This window comes from Mus caroli, chromosome 18, assembly GCF_900094665.2.
Source record: "Mus caroli chromosome 18, CAROLI_EIJ_v1.1, whole genome shotgun sequence".
NCBI lineage: Eukaryota > Metazoa > Chordata > Mammalia > Rodentia > Muridae > Mus > Mus caroli.
Genome location: NC_034587.1, coordinates 33605784 through 33620028, shown reverse-complemented (window position 1 = coordinate 33620028; position 14245 = coordinate 33605784). Strand labels below are relative to the sequence as shown.

Genomic DNA, 14245 nt, shown 5'->3' with positions numbered 1-14245 from the left:
AAAAAAAAAAAAAAAAAAAAATTGCTACATCTCAAAGTACAGCACTCATCCAGGAATTGAAATGTCCTGCTTTGGAGCTGTTCAAATCTCATATAGCTTCTTATTAATTACGTCTCTGTGAAGAAGGTACAGACCATAACAAGAAGGGAGTGACACAAGAAGGGAGTGACTAAGGTGAAGGGCTCAAAAAATACCAGTTTGAGTCTCTCACCTTAGCGTAATTCTTTTGATTTCTCACTTATTTCATTTTATTTTATTTTGGAGACAGTGTTACTGCATAGCCCAAGTTTGGCTCAAATTCAGTATATAGCCCACCTGGAACTAGCAATTTTCCTTATCACTGGAATTACAACATGTTGAGGTTGGGTCTGTTGCTGTTTATTGTAATGCTGGCCACGGTTTCCTGCAGGGATGAGGAAATCTTCACGTAAGCAAAATGGTGCCGTGTAACCTTGCTCATTAATTTAAAACTATTGATTGAATAAAGATGCCTACAGCCTATAGCTGGGCAGAAGAGAGAGAGGTGGAGTTTTGGTTCCTGGGCTTGGGGTCTGAGGCAAAACCAAACCAGGAGAAAGAGAAGAAGGTGGAGAGAGGAAAGGGGGCCATGGGGTAGGTGGGTTATGAAAACATGGGCATGAGGGCTGGCCAATTGGACTTAAGAGCTGCTCAGATGTAACATGGTAAGTTCTGTTTGTTGGGTTGGTTTTTCAAGGTAGGGTTTCTCTGTGCAGTCCTGGCTGTCCTGGAGCTCACTCTGTAGACCAGGCTGGCCTCGAACTCAGAAACACACCTGCCTCCGTCACCCAAGTGCTGGGATTAAAGGAGTGCACCACCACTGCCCGGCGCATGGTAAGTTCTAACTCAGGGTTATTAGTAGGGAAGTAGACATAATAGCTTTGAGGGTGAATATCTGCCCAGCTCTAGTGCTTTTAAGGCTTATCATAAATACAAGTTTTGTGTCTTTCATCTGGGAACAACAACAACAACAAAACCCCATCTAATGTGGAGCAGAAACCCAGGATTGAGATTAAATTATTACCACCACAACAAACAACTTTTTCCACTTTGGTGTGAGGATAGACCCCCATGTGGGTCATGTGGGTTTGGCAGGCACTCTGACAGTGAGCTACATCACTAGTCTTTGGCTCCATTCTGTGTAAGGAAAACCTTGTGTCTTGAATGCTGGAAGGCCAGCCCTGGTATTTATCACAGCCTGTGTTTAGGAAAGCACACTAACATTTTTTTCTCCTGACAATGAACTCTTAAGGTCTCTACCAATGAGAAAACGTGGGTGTGGCCAGGGTGAATGAAAGTGGAAAAATTCCAAAAAAGCTCTCAGCCTACTTAACTGTCCTGACAGCTCCCAGTGACTGGGAGAGGGAAGATAGGAGGAAAATCTGTTTCTTTCCAAAGGAGGCAGAATTAGTTCAGCAGCTGAAATATCATCAGAAATTTGGAAAACTGTTTATTTATCAGGAAAAAATTTGATGTGCCCCAAGGCATCTAATTTCCAACAATTCTTAGGTTCCTGCAGAGACACTTAAGTACCTCCGTGGCACTCACCTTTAACCCAGAACTTGGGAGAGAGACAGACGGATCTCTGTGCGTTCCAAGGCAGTCTAGTCTGGTCTGGTCTACAGAGCAAGTTCCAGGCCAGCCAAGACTACACAGAGAAACCCTGTCTCAAAAAAAAACAAAAAAACAAAAAACAAAAAAAATTAAATAAATAAATAAATAAATAAATAAACAAACAAAAAAGAACCCCTGTGGCCTTTAGACACACTGCAGTTTTGTGGTTGAACATGTTTTGAAATCACCTCTCAGGACTTCATTTACAGAGACCGATCTCACTGATCCGACCGACTGGAAGCAGTTCATTTTCCCCGTCTCAACCACCCTAGATAGGTTCTCCAGAGTGCTGTACCAGTTTCTACATTTACACACAAACCAGCTGAGGACACCTTCCTAAGTTCTCAACAATTCCCTAAACTGCTTTCCACTGTACAAAATCCCCAGAGGCCCAATTTTGTTTTCTGAAGTCAAACAAATACAATACAAATTGGTTTGGCCACTTCAATTCTTTACAGAAAACAAAATACTTGATGCTTCAACAGCATCAATGTATTTTAAGGAATACAAATATATATATATAAATCACCAAAGCATTCCTCCTTATAAACCCAAAATATACTTTTTGGGCTTCTCAGGAAGTCAAAATAAAATAGCCTACTATTTAAACAAAGTTTAAGTGCTTTGTTTATGGTGTGTGCCTCTAAACCCAGTACTTGGAAGGTAGAGACAGGAGGATGAGGTGTTTAAAGCCTTGGACTCAGTTGTATGAGGACAGAAGCCAGCCTGGACTATGTTTGAGACTATCTCCTCAAAGTCAAAACCAGAAACATACACACACACACACACACATCCTTCATACGCAGTAAAGCTAAGCAATCTTACTCTGAGAGAAGTTGGGCAGGAAAAAAATTTGAGCTGAAAAAAAAATCCATCTTAAAATTTACATTTTACTCAACGTTCCACATCATAGTTTGGTGCTAATTCCCTTTAGTAACTTCCCACATTAAAACTCAATCAGTTTGGTTTGAATTTCACCCTAGGGTTAGGGGTATTTTTTGCAAGACAATCTGAAGCCTCTGAAATGTGCTGAGAACATTCCAGTCTCCAAGCAAATAGAAAGAAACATATATCTCTCATCTGTCATCTGTCCAGTCAAATGGAATACAAGAAAATAAGACACTGTTGGGTATGTCCCTTCTAGAATAAAGACAAAAACCTGATGAAATGTTATTTCGGCTGCCTGAACCCCGACCAAATCTATTATAAAATATACTAGAGTTCAAGTGTTGTCACCTCTTTTCCAGAATAACACCAACCACTTCAGTGTGTCCTTATCATGGTGTTCCCACTTCCCAAACCAGTCGATGTCTTAATGGCTCCCTAGGGCATACAACGCCTCTGCTAGACACCCAAGCCTTTTCCCAACAGGTCCCAACTTCATGCTCCAAACTCTCCATGCCAGATATACCCAGTAAACACTCCTTGGAGTTCAAGGCTCGGGTCTTTTTCCTCAGAGGGCCCCTTTTACCTGTCCTCACTCAAAACCCTCTCCGGTTTCACCTCCTCAACAGGTGTACACTCGGATCCGGCGCCCTTAGCAAGCGGCCGGGGTTCCCTGCGCCCACACCTACTCAACACCGGCTCACCCCAGCACCCGGCTCCCACTCCCACGCAAGCTCGACCCTACACAGGTCGGTCGCGGAGCTACAGAAACCGCAGCCTAAGGCGAAGAAATCCAGCAGCTTCCGGCCGACATCCCTGGAGACAGGGTGGGGCGAGCCCCGCTCCGTTCCCAACCCCCGGACTCCCGAGCCCAGCGGGCCCAGCAGACTGCGGGAGACACTCAGTCCGCCCCAGGGCGCCGGGCGAGGGCAGCAGTGGGGTCCTCTCTCCTCAGGAGCCGCGCGTCCCAACCCGCCGCTCTGCGGGTCCCAGTCAGCTCTCCCCGCGCAGCCGCCCGCGTCTCCCTGCGCCCTAACCCAGGCTGGCCGCCCGGCTCCAAGCCCAGAGCCCTCACCTCTCTGCTCCACGAAGCAGCCGCTCGCTGACCCGGTCCCGACTGAAGAAGACCGGACCGGACTACGCCAACAGCGCCGCACCTGTCGCGAGCCACTGAGCCGCAGCGGCGCGCCTGACGTCACCCGAGCCTCCAGCGCTGGAAGCCCGGAGTCACCTGATCTCCCTGGCAACGCGCGAGGGGGCGGAACCAAGCGAGGGCGGTGTCATAGCGCGAGCCCCGCCCCCTCCTCTCCATGTCTCCGCACCACGTTCGGGACTTAAACCTGTCCCTTAGCTCCTTGTGGTCCCCGATCTGTATCTAGAGTTTCACTTCGGGTCCTTGCGAGCACCCGGCCCCACGTCGCTAAGACCGGACGTAGCCTGGGAAAAAGGGTAGGGGGGCTAAGGACCAGCTCGGTACACATCATGTAGGGCTGCTGCTGCTGCTGCTGCTGCTGATGCTGCTGCCTGGCCTCTTCTCCGCTGCTAAGTTCGGGGCCTGCTATAGATCTGTACGTGAGAGGACAAGAGCTGAGGCTAATGACTAAATTGCACTTTGGCTACTTCCCATAAACCTTGCTGCAGTAGTGTGACCAATGCATGAGAATGTAATGAGACGAATTGCAAGAATCCGAAGGGTAGGACCAGAGTCCAGACCAGGACCTCTTGTTCCTCAAATCTCCTATTGCCACAGGGAGAGAAATTCCTGAACCGGTCGTGGTTCCGGAGAACACCCTATAACAAGCTTCCTAGTTCTACTTGGGAGAAAAAGCTTAATTTTTCATTTTGGAAACTGATTTTTTTTTTTTTTTTNTTGAGACAGGGTTTCTCTGTGTAGCCCTGGCTGTCCTGGAACTCACTCTGTAGACCAGGCTGGCCTCGAACTCAGAAATTCGCCTGCCTCTGCCTCCCGAATGCTGGGATCAAAGACGTGTGCCACCACGCCCGGCGGAAACTGATTTTTCTGAGCTGGAGTGTAAGATGTACTTCAGTGGTTGAGTACTTGTGAAGCACGTGCAAATCTAGACTGACTCCCTAAACCTGCCTAGAAAGGAGAAAGTGGTCCAAATCCCTCGAGTTGGTTGCTATACTGGTATCTCTACACCTCTGTCACTACCCAGTCCTAACAAATAGACCTGAAAATGTAAACAAATGAGATGAAAATCTGGAGAGGGCCTCACTGTTGCTGACTTCCACTTCAGCTTTAGCCTCCCACTCCCTGAACCTCCAAAAAAGGTTTTCTGTCGGTCGTCCCTGCCTTTCCCACAATAGGATCTTTGACCAAGAAGTTAATTTACAACTAACTTCTACTGAGTATCTTTAGAGGCCAGGCTGTTAAGATAGATAGCAATGGAAAATCAAGAGTACCTGACCATAGTTCATATCTTTTTTTGTTTTGTTTTGTCTTGTTTTTTTCACGACAGGGTTTCTTTGTGGAAAAGAGCAAGAACCCTGGCTGGCCTGGAACTCTGTAGACCAGGCTGGCTTCAAACTCAACATCCACCCATCTCTGGCTCCAGAGTGCTGGGATTAAAAGCATGTGCCCATTTTCTCGGTTTATTTTATTTATTATGTATTAATTTTGAAACAGGAGCTCATGTTTCTCAGACTGGCTCTGAACTCCCTATATAGCTGAGGATGGCAAATTTATGATCCTCCTGCCTCTACCTGAGTGCTAGGATTACAGTGAGTGAAACTGTACCCGCTTCTATTTGCTAAGGATCAAACCATCCCATGCCGGGCGAGAACCCTACCAACTAGCACATCCTAGCTTCTACATTTAGGTTTTGTTAATAACATATACATGGAAGAAAGACAGTTGTGGAAAACAGAGAAGCACCATAGCTGCACTAAGAAAGAGCTAAAGGAGAAAAGAGATTGGAAACAGGAGCCCTGGACTATAATTCCAGCATGAAAGGGTGTGGGGTAAGAGGATCATCAAAGGTTCAAGGTCAGCCTGGGCTACAGAATGAAACCCTAGTTTGTTTATTTTAATAAAAAAGAAAGGAAGGAAGGAAGGAAGGAAGAAAGAAAGAAAGAAAGAAAGAAAGAAAGAAAGAAAGAAAGAAAGAAAGAAAGAAAGAAAGAAAAAAGAAAGGAAGGAAGGAAGGAAGCTTGAGTCCAGGAGGAGAATGGTGAGGAGGAAGTGGGTAAGGGACAGAGGCAGGCAAGCCTGGGGTGTCTGGCAGAACAGAGGAAATCTCCACCTAGACAAGTCAGAGCAGAGATGAGAGGAGTGAGTTGGGCCAGAGTGAGGTTTGAGGGACCCTGGGGACTGGGGAAAGGAAGAAGTAGGCAGTATTTTTGGCAGCTGAAAGGGAAGAAGAGGTAAAGGCGAGCTAAGAGGATCACAGGACAGCTGAGAGGCTGCAAGAGGAAGGCCTGAAAGGAAGGAAGAAACAGGCTCTTCAAGACAACAACACACACCTGCGGCAGCTGACGTGGCTTCAGGACATGATAGGCTGACAAGAGCAGCCTTGTTCATTAGCCTCTGAGGACTAAAGGTCATCCAAATGTATCCCCAAAGCTCTCTCTGGCACATCATGTGGTTTGAGCCACTCTGCAGAACTATGAAGCAGGGGGAAAAGCAAATGTGGAGGTATCCACAACTGCATCCTGACAACTGCATCCTAACAACTGCATCCTGACAGTATTCATCAAGATATGGTCCTGACAATTCTGTTCATCTAGAGAACCCTGACTAATACAGGCTTTGTCTTTTTTGTCCGGAATATTTCTAGGCCCTTGCTAACATGTCTCCTTGTCTCTACTCTGGTGAGCAAGGGGCAGATGAGGAGGAAGTGTGATGGCCTTGAAAGAGAAGCGCCTCGTGACATCTGTTTAAGCTGGGACACAGGAGGGCTGTTCTGAGGAAGAAAGGACATCTTTTCTGTATGGCCTCTGACAACTCCCCTTTTCTGAGTAGGTAGGGTCACAGTGAAAGGACCGCTATCAAAGAAAAATCAAAACATCCATTACCCTACCTCTGTCAATGATGGAAGGAGCTGCTAGCTTGTGAATAAAAAAATACAGGGTTGCTGCTGACAGGTTCCAAGAACCAGTGATGTGGCCAGCAGGGGGCACAGCCCCATGCCTTTCTTCTCAGATTTGACCATGTCCCAGGATAAGCATTAGGCCCTGTGTAAAAGTTGCTGGACTTTCATCAGGTTTCTTCACAATAGCAGTGGGTATGTTTCTGTTCCTGGAAAAAAGAAAAGAAGTGTGGTAAAATGTATGTCTTGGGAAGTCCACTCACCACAGAGGTTTCCACATGTGTTCATGCAGAGCAGTCATCCAAAGACTATGGAGGCAGCATGGGTCAGTGAGAAGAATCCATGCTCTGAGGTTTGTTCATCTGGGAACTTGGGCAAGTCTTGCTTCTCTCAGTAAAATGATGCCACCACTTACCTCACAAGACTGTTGTAAATTCTAAGTGACTCCCAGGGCACAGAAAAACCAGATTCATAACTTTGGATCTATCACTGAACTACTCTCCCAGAGTTCACACTTATACAAGCCTATTACAACGACCATTCTAGGAGTTATGGGTGTAGTTTGGTGGGTAGAATGCTTGGCTAGCGTACATGAGGCCCAGTATTTGACCTAGAACCACACAAACCAGGCATGGTGGTGCACATCTGTAATCATAGCAATTAGAATATAAAGACAGGACTCTGAGTTCATCCTAGGCTATTGAGAATTCACAGTGAACATTTTTAAAAATTTAATTCTTGGATGAGGGGTGTAGTTACGTTGGTAGAGTGCTTGCCTGGCATGCATGAAGCCCTGGGTGAGATTCCACATAAACAGTAAATAGTACTGTATAAAACTGGCAGTGGTCGTACATACCCGTAGTCCCAGAAATTGGGAAGTAGAAGCAGGAACATAGGAACTCTTGCTCAAGGTTGTCTTCAGCTACATAGCAAGTTCCGGAGCAGCCTGCCATACATAAGACCCCATCTCCAAAGGAGAAGGAAGAGAGCTAGTTTCTAGTTACCCTGGCTGGGTCCTCCAGACATCCAACACTTGCAAGAATACCAGGCAGCGTGGGAGTTCCCCGTCCACAGTGAAACTGAACTGTAAACTGCCAAATCCTTTGTGTCCTCGCCATTCATGGGAAGAGCACTGTGTCAGTTACGTTGGCTAAGGTACATTCTAAGAAAGGGAGGGTCTAGACCAAAGACTCGGTAAAGGTGCGTATTCTGGGTCTCAGCGCATCTGCATCAGGGGCTCAATGAGTGAACAGATAGAGGAATAAGCAAAGGCAACTGTGATTTATGATGATGTAAGCTCAGGCTGATGGATCCTTTATTGAGTGAATAAAGGAGTGGGTGAGTGATTCAACACATAAGCAAAGATGACAGAGGAATGGTAGACAGCCAGAGGACCAATCTAAGCACACTGTGAAAACCAGGAAGTTCTGGAAAAAGAGACACTGAGCAGATGGCGAGGAGTTTTTGAGATAATGGATTCTTCTGTTAGGCACACTGGGTGTGGATCTGGAAGGACAGGATTTTAGTGGGACACTGTGACTTACTGGCCATGTGACCTAGAACAAGTTGACTTAACTGCTGAGCAATTGTTCCCTAGATTGTAAAACTGGAGATAAGAGTGTTAATTGCTTCACAGCAACCCTGAGGATTGACTGAGAAGCCTATGGAATCAAAGCCTGGGGCCCAGTAAGAGTTTTATTAAGAGCTAAGCAGAAGAGGCTCCCCCGAATATAGAAATGAGAAGAAATCACTCAGCTTCCTTGCACTGGGAAATGGGAACAGGATGCACTGTTTTGTGAAGAAAGCTTTGGGAGCAGAATGCAGGTTGGGTCCATAGCATCATGGCAAAGGCTCAGCCTCAGAGGACCAAGGATCAGTAGCTAGAAGCTGTAATGCCCAAGAAAGAAAGCCTGCCCCCACCCCTGGTGGACCCTGTATGGGAGTTGGAGCCTGGCACACAGCACCTTCAGGAACCCTATTAATGAATGTCAGTAGCTACATAAATCGAACATCATGTTGGCTTACAAGGCCAACGGGAAATGCTGGAACATTTCTCCTCAGTCAAGCACAGCAAATTTTAAAGTTCAAGAGAAATCTACCAAGACCTGGCTCATTTCAGTGCCACTCCCACTTCCAAGGGAGGCAAAAGACAGATGTGAATGTGACCAGACATGTTCAAAACCCAGGGAAGAATGGCCAGAGTCTCCCCCTCTATGAAGTAGGTTTAAAGAAATGAAGGGGGAGGGGGGAATCACTTCTAGGCTGGTAACAGGCCTGTAAACTCAGCACTTGGAGGTGGGGGCAGGAGGATCAGAAGTTTGAGGTCAGCCTCAGCTACAGAGTTTGCGGCTAGCCTGGGCTATACAGCCTGTCTCCTCGTCCAGTGCTCTGATGGAATTTAAAGTGCAAGTGAAGGAAAGAAACTCAAAGTTGCTGTCAGCCTCTGGCTGTGGTCTTCATCTGTGCAATAGGTCTCAGTTTTGTGCCTTCCTATAATCTACATTTGCAAATTCTGATCTTCGAGTCACAACGGCCTTTGCTGCAAGTGCCTAAGGACTAGTCTAATCACTTCAAGCAGAAGTGATAACGTGTGAATTCCTGAAACCGGAAGTCCAAACATTCATCTGAGCGACAGCTGTACCTGGATCCAGGTGAAACCCCGACAGCAGGCATCTCCTCTCTGGTTCTCTCCCTGTTTCCTCCAAGTGTCTTCATTCAGGACTACTGAGGCAGGCAGTCCCTCAGCGTCTGAGGACTTTCTCCCAGCTGAAAGCTTCATAGACTAAAGGCTTCCAACAGCACCTGGGAAGCTCCAGGATGAAATCTTGGGTTTGAATGGCGTATGGAACTGGCTTTCTTCTGAATGCGTCGTTGTAGGCAGGGGTGTGAAGCCTTGGCTGGTCCTGTGTTCTCCTCTGGAGCTAGACATAAACTCATTCTCCTTAAATTTCACAGGAGGAAGAAATGGCTTCCCAAGGAATGTGGAAGTTCAGTAGCCAAAAGTAGGAGCTGACCCCTACAGGCCGCCAACACTACAAGCATCAGCCCATTGAAAATTCTAGAAGGCTTATGTCATAGACTATTCTAATCGGCTTCGATTCACTTGAGAATCACTCACCTTCTCTGGTGTTCCAGCAACGGGACATCCAATGGGGAGGCACCTCCGGCACTCGGAGACGAGCCACTGAGAGCAATGAACTGGGGTTTGGCTTTATGTAAATGTATCCTTCTCTGGAAGCATAGCTTCTGAGGAAGGCACTTCACGGAGCACTTAATGCCCTGAGTGTGTTTGTACAGCCTCTGGGGCTCTCAGGGGGTAGCCCATAAATGCATGCATTTCAAACTGTAACCCTCTGAAGCATTGATTCCTGCATGGCCCAGCATCCTGATAGTGATCTTAGAGGAGCCAGTCCCAGAGGAGTGCACATTTTTCTCCTGGGCTGGGTCTCAGCTGACTACAATAAAGCCCCAACAACTCTGAAACATCTTCCTGCTCGTTAACCTTTTAAAGAAACAGAAAGGAAAGAGAAAGAAAACCAGCATATATAATTTGGAAATGGTAAACCTTTGCATTTCTATTTAAAAAATAAGCCAAGGGCGGGGCGTGGTGGTGCACGCCTTTAATCCCAGCACTTGGGAGGCACAGGCAGGTGGATTTCTGAGTTCGAGGCCAGCCTGGTCTACAAAGTAAGTGCCAGGACAGCCAAGGCTACACAGAGAAACTCTGTCTCAAAAAAAAAAAAAAAAAAAAACCACTAAGGGTAAAGGTAGGGAGACATTGAATCCACATATCTAACACGTTTGCAGAGTAACAGCCATGTGCCAGGGGTTATATCAGGCTCTGGAAATGTAGCAAGGAGGAACATATGTTAGCCAGTTGCAGTGGCTAAAATGAACTGTTAGCACTGGGGAAGTGGAGACAGGAAGATCAGGAGTTTAGGCCATCCTTGGCTACATAATGAGTTGGAAACCAGCCTGGGATACATGTGACCCTGCCTTAAAGGACAGAAAGGCAAATCATATTCATGGATATGATCATATTCATTCATAACATGGAAATTAAGTGGCAGGGTCGAGGCTGAGGTCCATAGACCCCCTACCTGCCTTTAGCTTTAACTTTCTTCTAGCTTGTAGATGAGAGATGATTGGGGGTGGAGGGGACTACAGTAAACCGGAGAACAAACTTTATGCAAAGGAGGCAACTATTCTATTTAAGTAGCAGCAATTTGTCAAGGGGAACATGGCTTGGGGAGCCAGGCTCTCTGGTTTGTTATCTGGTTTTCAGCTAGGGTCTTGCTATTTAGCCCTAGATGGCTTTGGACTCAGTCTGTAGACTAGGCTGACTGTGTTGATTGTCTCCTAAGTGTTACCATCCAACTCAGGTTTTGTAATACCCCCCTCCTCCCCTCCCCTCCCCCCGCCCGTGTGTGTGTGTGTGTGTGTGTGTGTCCATTGTCAGTTCCTATCTTCTATTTTTCATCTCGTTTGAGGCAGGGGTTGTTGGTGTTCATTGTGCACACCAGGCTGGCTGGCCCCTGAGCTTCCATCTCTGCCTCCCATCTCACTTTTTTTTTTTTGAATTTTCAAGACAGGGTTTCTCTGTATAGTCCTGGCTGTCCTGGAACTCACTTTGTAGACCAGGCAGGCCTCGAACTCAGAAATCCGCCTACCTTTGCCTCCCAAGTGCTGGGATTAAAGGCATGCACCACCACGCCCGGCTGCCTCCCATCTCACTGTAGGAGGCCTAGAATTACTGATGTGTGCCTGCCACTCTGTTCATCTTCATGTGGGGTACAAACTCATCTTCATGCTTGTGTACACTTTCTTTACACATGGAACCATCTCACCAGCTCCCATGTCCTTTTTTTCATCAAAACCCAGCAAACAGTATTTACTGGAAAACAAAAACAAAGCAAAACCAAGTTTCAAAATACTGTAATAGTCAGACAAAATCCACGGGGTCCCTGGAGTGGCAGGATTCCAGACCGAAAGCCTGAATCTAAATATGAGAAGAAGCCTGTATATGTGGTGCTTATCTCTCGTGTTGTTTTTGTTTTGTTTTGAGACAGGGTTTCTCTGTGTAGCCCTGGCTGACCTCGAACTCACAGAGATCTGCCTGCCTGTTTCCTGGGTGCTAGGATTAAAGTCATGCGTACCACTACTCAGTCTCTTAGGTTGATTTTTTAGAAGACTAAGGTAAGAGAGAGAAGCAAAGGCCTTTGGGAATGGTAACGGGGGAAGGAGGGGTAGCTGGAACATTCCAATCCCATGGCGTGGAGGAGGTTGGCGTAGAACCGTTTTACACAAGGCTGACAGGCCATGCTTATCTGAAAGGGAAAATTTAACTTTAGGGCGGGCTTCATGTTATATCTGAGGCCCTAATAATGATCATTATGCTGTCAGCACGCAAGACTTGGTTCAAAATAATTCTCTCTTGCAAGTCACAATCTACCCACTTCTTGGTCCTTCCATGTCGCCTCTGTCTGCGGCCTCCCACACCTGGCAAGCTTTTCATTCTTGCTGGTCCATTTGATAAGAGATGGTAGCAACAGGGAAACATAGGGAAGGTTTATCCAGGGTGGTCTGTAACTGGAGTTGATCTCTGGTGGTGCCAGGGTATCTTCCTATTCTAGTCTTTGGAGAGAAAAGGAGAAGGGAGACACAGAGTTGCTTCTGCTACCAATAGAATAGCTCCAGCTGGCCTTGATGGAGAATGCCTGTAATCCCAGCACTGTGAGAGGTTGATGCAGAAGGGTCATGAGTTCAAAGTCAGCCTTGGCTATATATGGAGTTTAAGGCTAACTTTGGCTTCATGAGGAGATCCTGCCTCAACAAAACACTACCACCACCTTGGACTGAAGAGACAGCTCAGGGTTTAATAACACTGCTAGCTCTTTCAGAAGACCCAGGCTCAGTCACCAGCACCCACACAGTGGCTCACAGCTGCCTGCAACTCCAGTTCCAGGGAATCTGATGCCCTCTTCTGCTCTCTGAGGGCCCCTGCATGCACAGAGTACATACAGACAGACAGGTGCACACATATATACTATCTATCTATCTATCTATCTATCTATCTATCTATCTGCATCAAGCCCATGTATTCTGGTCCATGCCTGTAAGCCCATCTTTATGGAAGCTGAGACAGGAGAATTAAGCAGCACTCAAGGCCAGCCTAGGTCAACCTGAGCTTCAGAAAAAGACACTCTCAAAAACAAAACAACAGCCGGGCATGGTGGCGCACGCCTTTAATCCCAGCACTCGGGAGGCAGAGGCAGGCGGATTTCTGAGTTCGAGGCCAGCCTGGTCTACAAAGTGAGTNGGATTTCTGAGTTCGAGGCCAGCCTGGTCTACAAAGTGAGTTCCAGGACAGCCAGGGCTACACAGAGAAACCCTGACTCAAAAAACCAAAAAAAAAAAAAAAAAACAAAACAAAACAAAACAAAACAACAAAGCAACAAAACCCAACACCATCAACAGATAATTACTCCACAAGAAAGTATTCATACTTAAAACGTATAAAGGACGAGGCTGGAGGGATAGCTCAGTGGTTAAGGGCACTGACTGCTCTTCCAGAGGTCCTGAGTTCAATTCCCAGCAACCACATGGTGGCTCACAACCATCTGTAATGGGATCCCATGCCCTCTTCTGAAGACAGCTACAGTGTACAGTGTACTCATATACATAAAATAAATAAATCATATAAAAAAAAACTTATAAAGGAATCCCATCCTTGGATCTTAACAAGATCAGAAAAACTCTGTTTACTAGAAGAATTGTTTCAGAAGGAAATGAGATCTGGCACAGAAAAAAAAAAAAATCCCAGTTCTATCAGCTCTCAAGATAGTAACTTTACAGCCATCTGCCAGTGTGTTTCATCAGAGCAGAACAGCACTGTGGAGCAAGGGGACAGCTTTGCTGCTGCTGCTGCTGCTGCTGCTGCTGCGGCTGCGGCTGCCTCCAGCACCTCCTTCTGTTGCTTGGATAAAGCACCAGCATGTGGCTCTGCTGCGAGATTCTTAGAAGATCCAGGCAAGTGCTGCTGGCTGCAGCCTTCTACTTCTGTTTGCACCATGAGGCTCCAAATTCCAACGCCTCTGGGATCTTCTCCTAGGAAGCCACTCAAACCACACACAAGGACTTCCATACCTTCTGGGAGGCGGGAACATAGCTTATACACACACACCCACCCCTTCTGCTGTGAAAATCATTTGATCACCCTGTGGCTTCTCTTATTCTGGGGGAGGGAGCACAGTGCTATGCAGGGCTAGGAGTGTCCAGGGGGCTGTGGTCTCCTATGTTTTCACTTTGGGACCAGAATCATTAACTTAATCCTTTTGAGCCTCAGTTTCCTCATCTGTTAACTGGGAATAAGGAAAGGACCAACCACCTAGAAGGCTCAGGTACAACCACCACAGTCCCAGGAAACTTCTGCTCAGTCCATTGACACCATACAAGTTAAAAGGTTGTAGTACTTAATTGCTAGGTCTCTTGGTTTGTTTTTGAGACAGGCTCTCATGCATCCAGGCTGATCTTAAAACTCTCACCTTGAAGTTCTGATTCTTCTGCTTTCACCTCCCAAGTGCTATTATTACAGGAACGTACCACCATGGTCGTTTTATGCAAGATGATCAGGAGCCATTGTGATGTGGGGTGGCCAGGACCAGTCAATTGCTATTCTT

The 14245-nt window shown here is 46.7% G+C and overlaps 1 protein-coding gene across 2 annotated transcripts in view; it reads right to left on the bottom strand.

The window, feature by feature from the left end:
• Cystm1 (cysteine rich transmembrane module containing 1) overlaps positions 1–3785 on the bottom strand; it is a 54873-nt gene extending 51088 nt beyond the window's left edge. Inside the window, exon 1 of one of the 2 annotated variants that reach the window (XM_021150787.2) lies at positions 3593–3785. The gene's annotated coding sequence lies outside the window, so the exon portion shown is untranslated. The remainder of the gene's footprint in view (positions 1–3592) is intronic. The other variant, XM_029471962.1, reaches the window with a different exon arrangement.
• Between the last annotated feature and the right edge of the window lie 10460 nt (positions 3786–14245).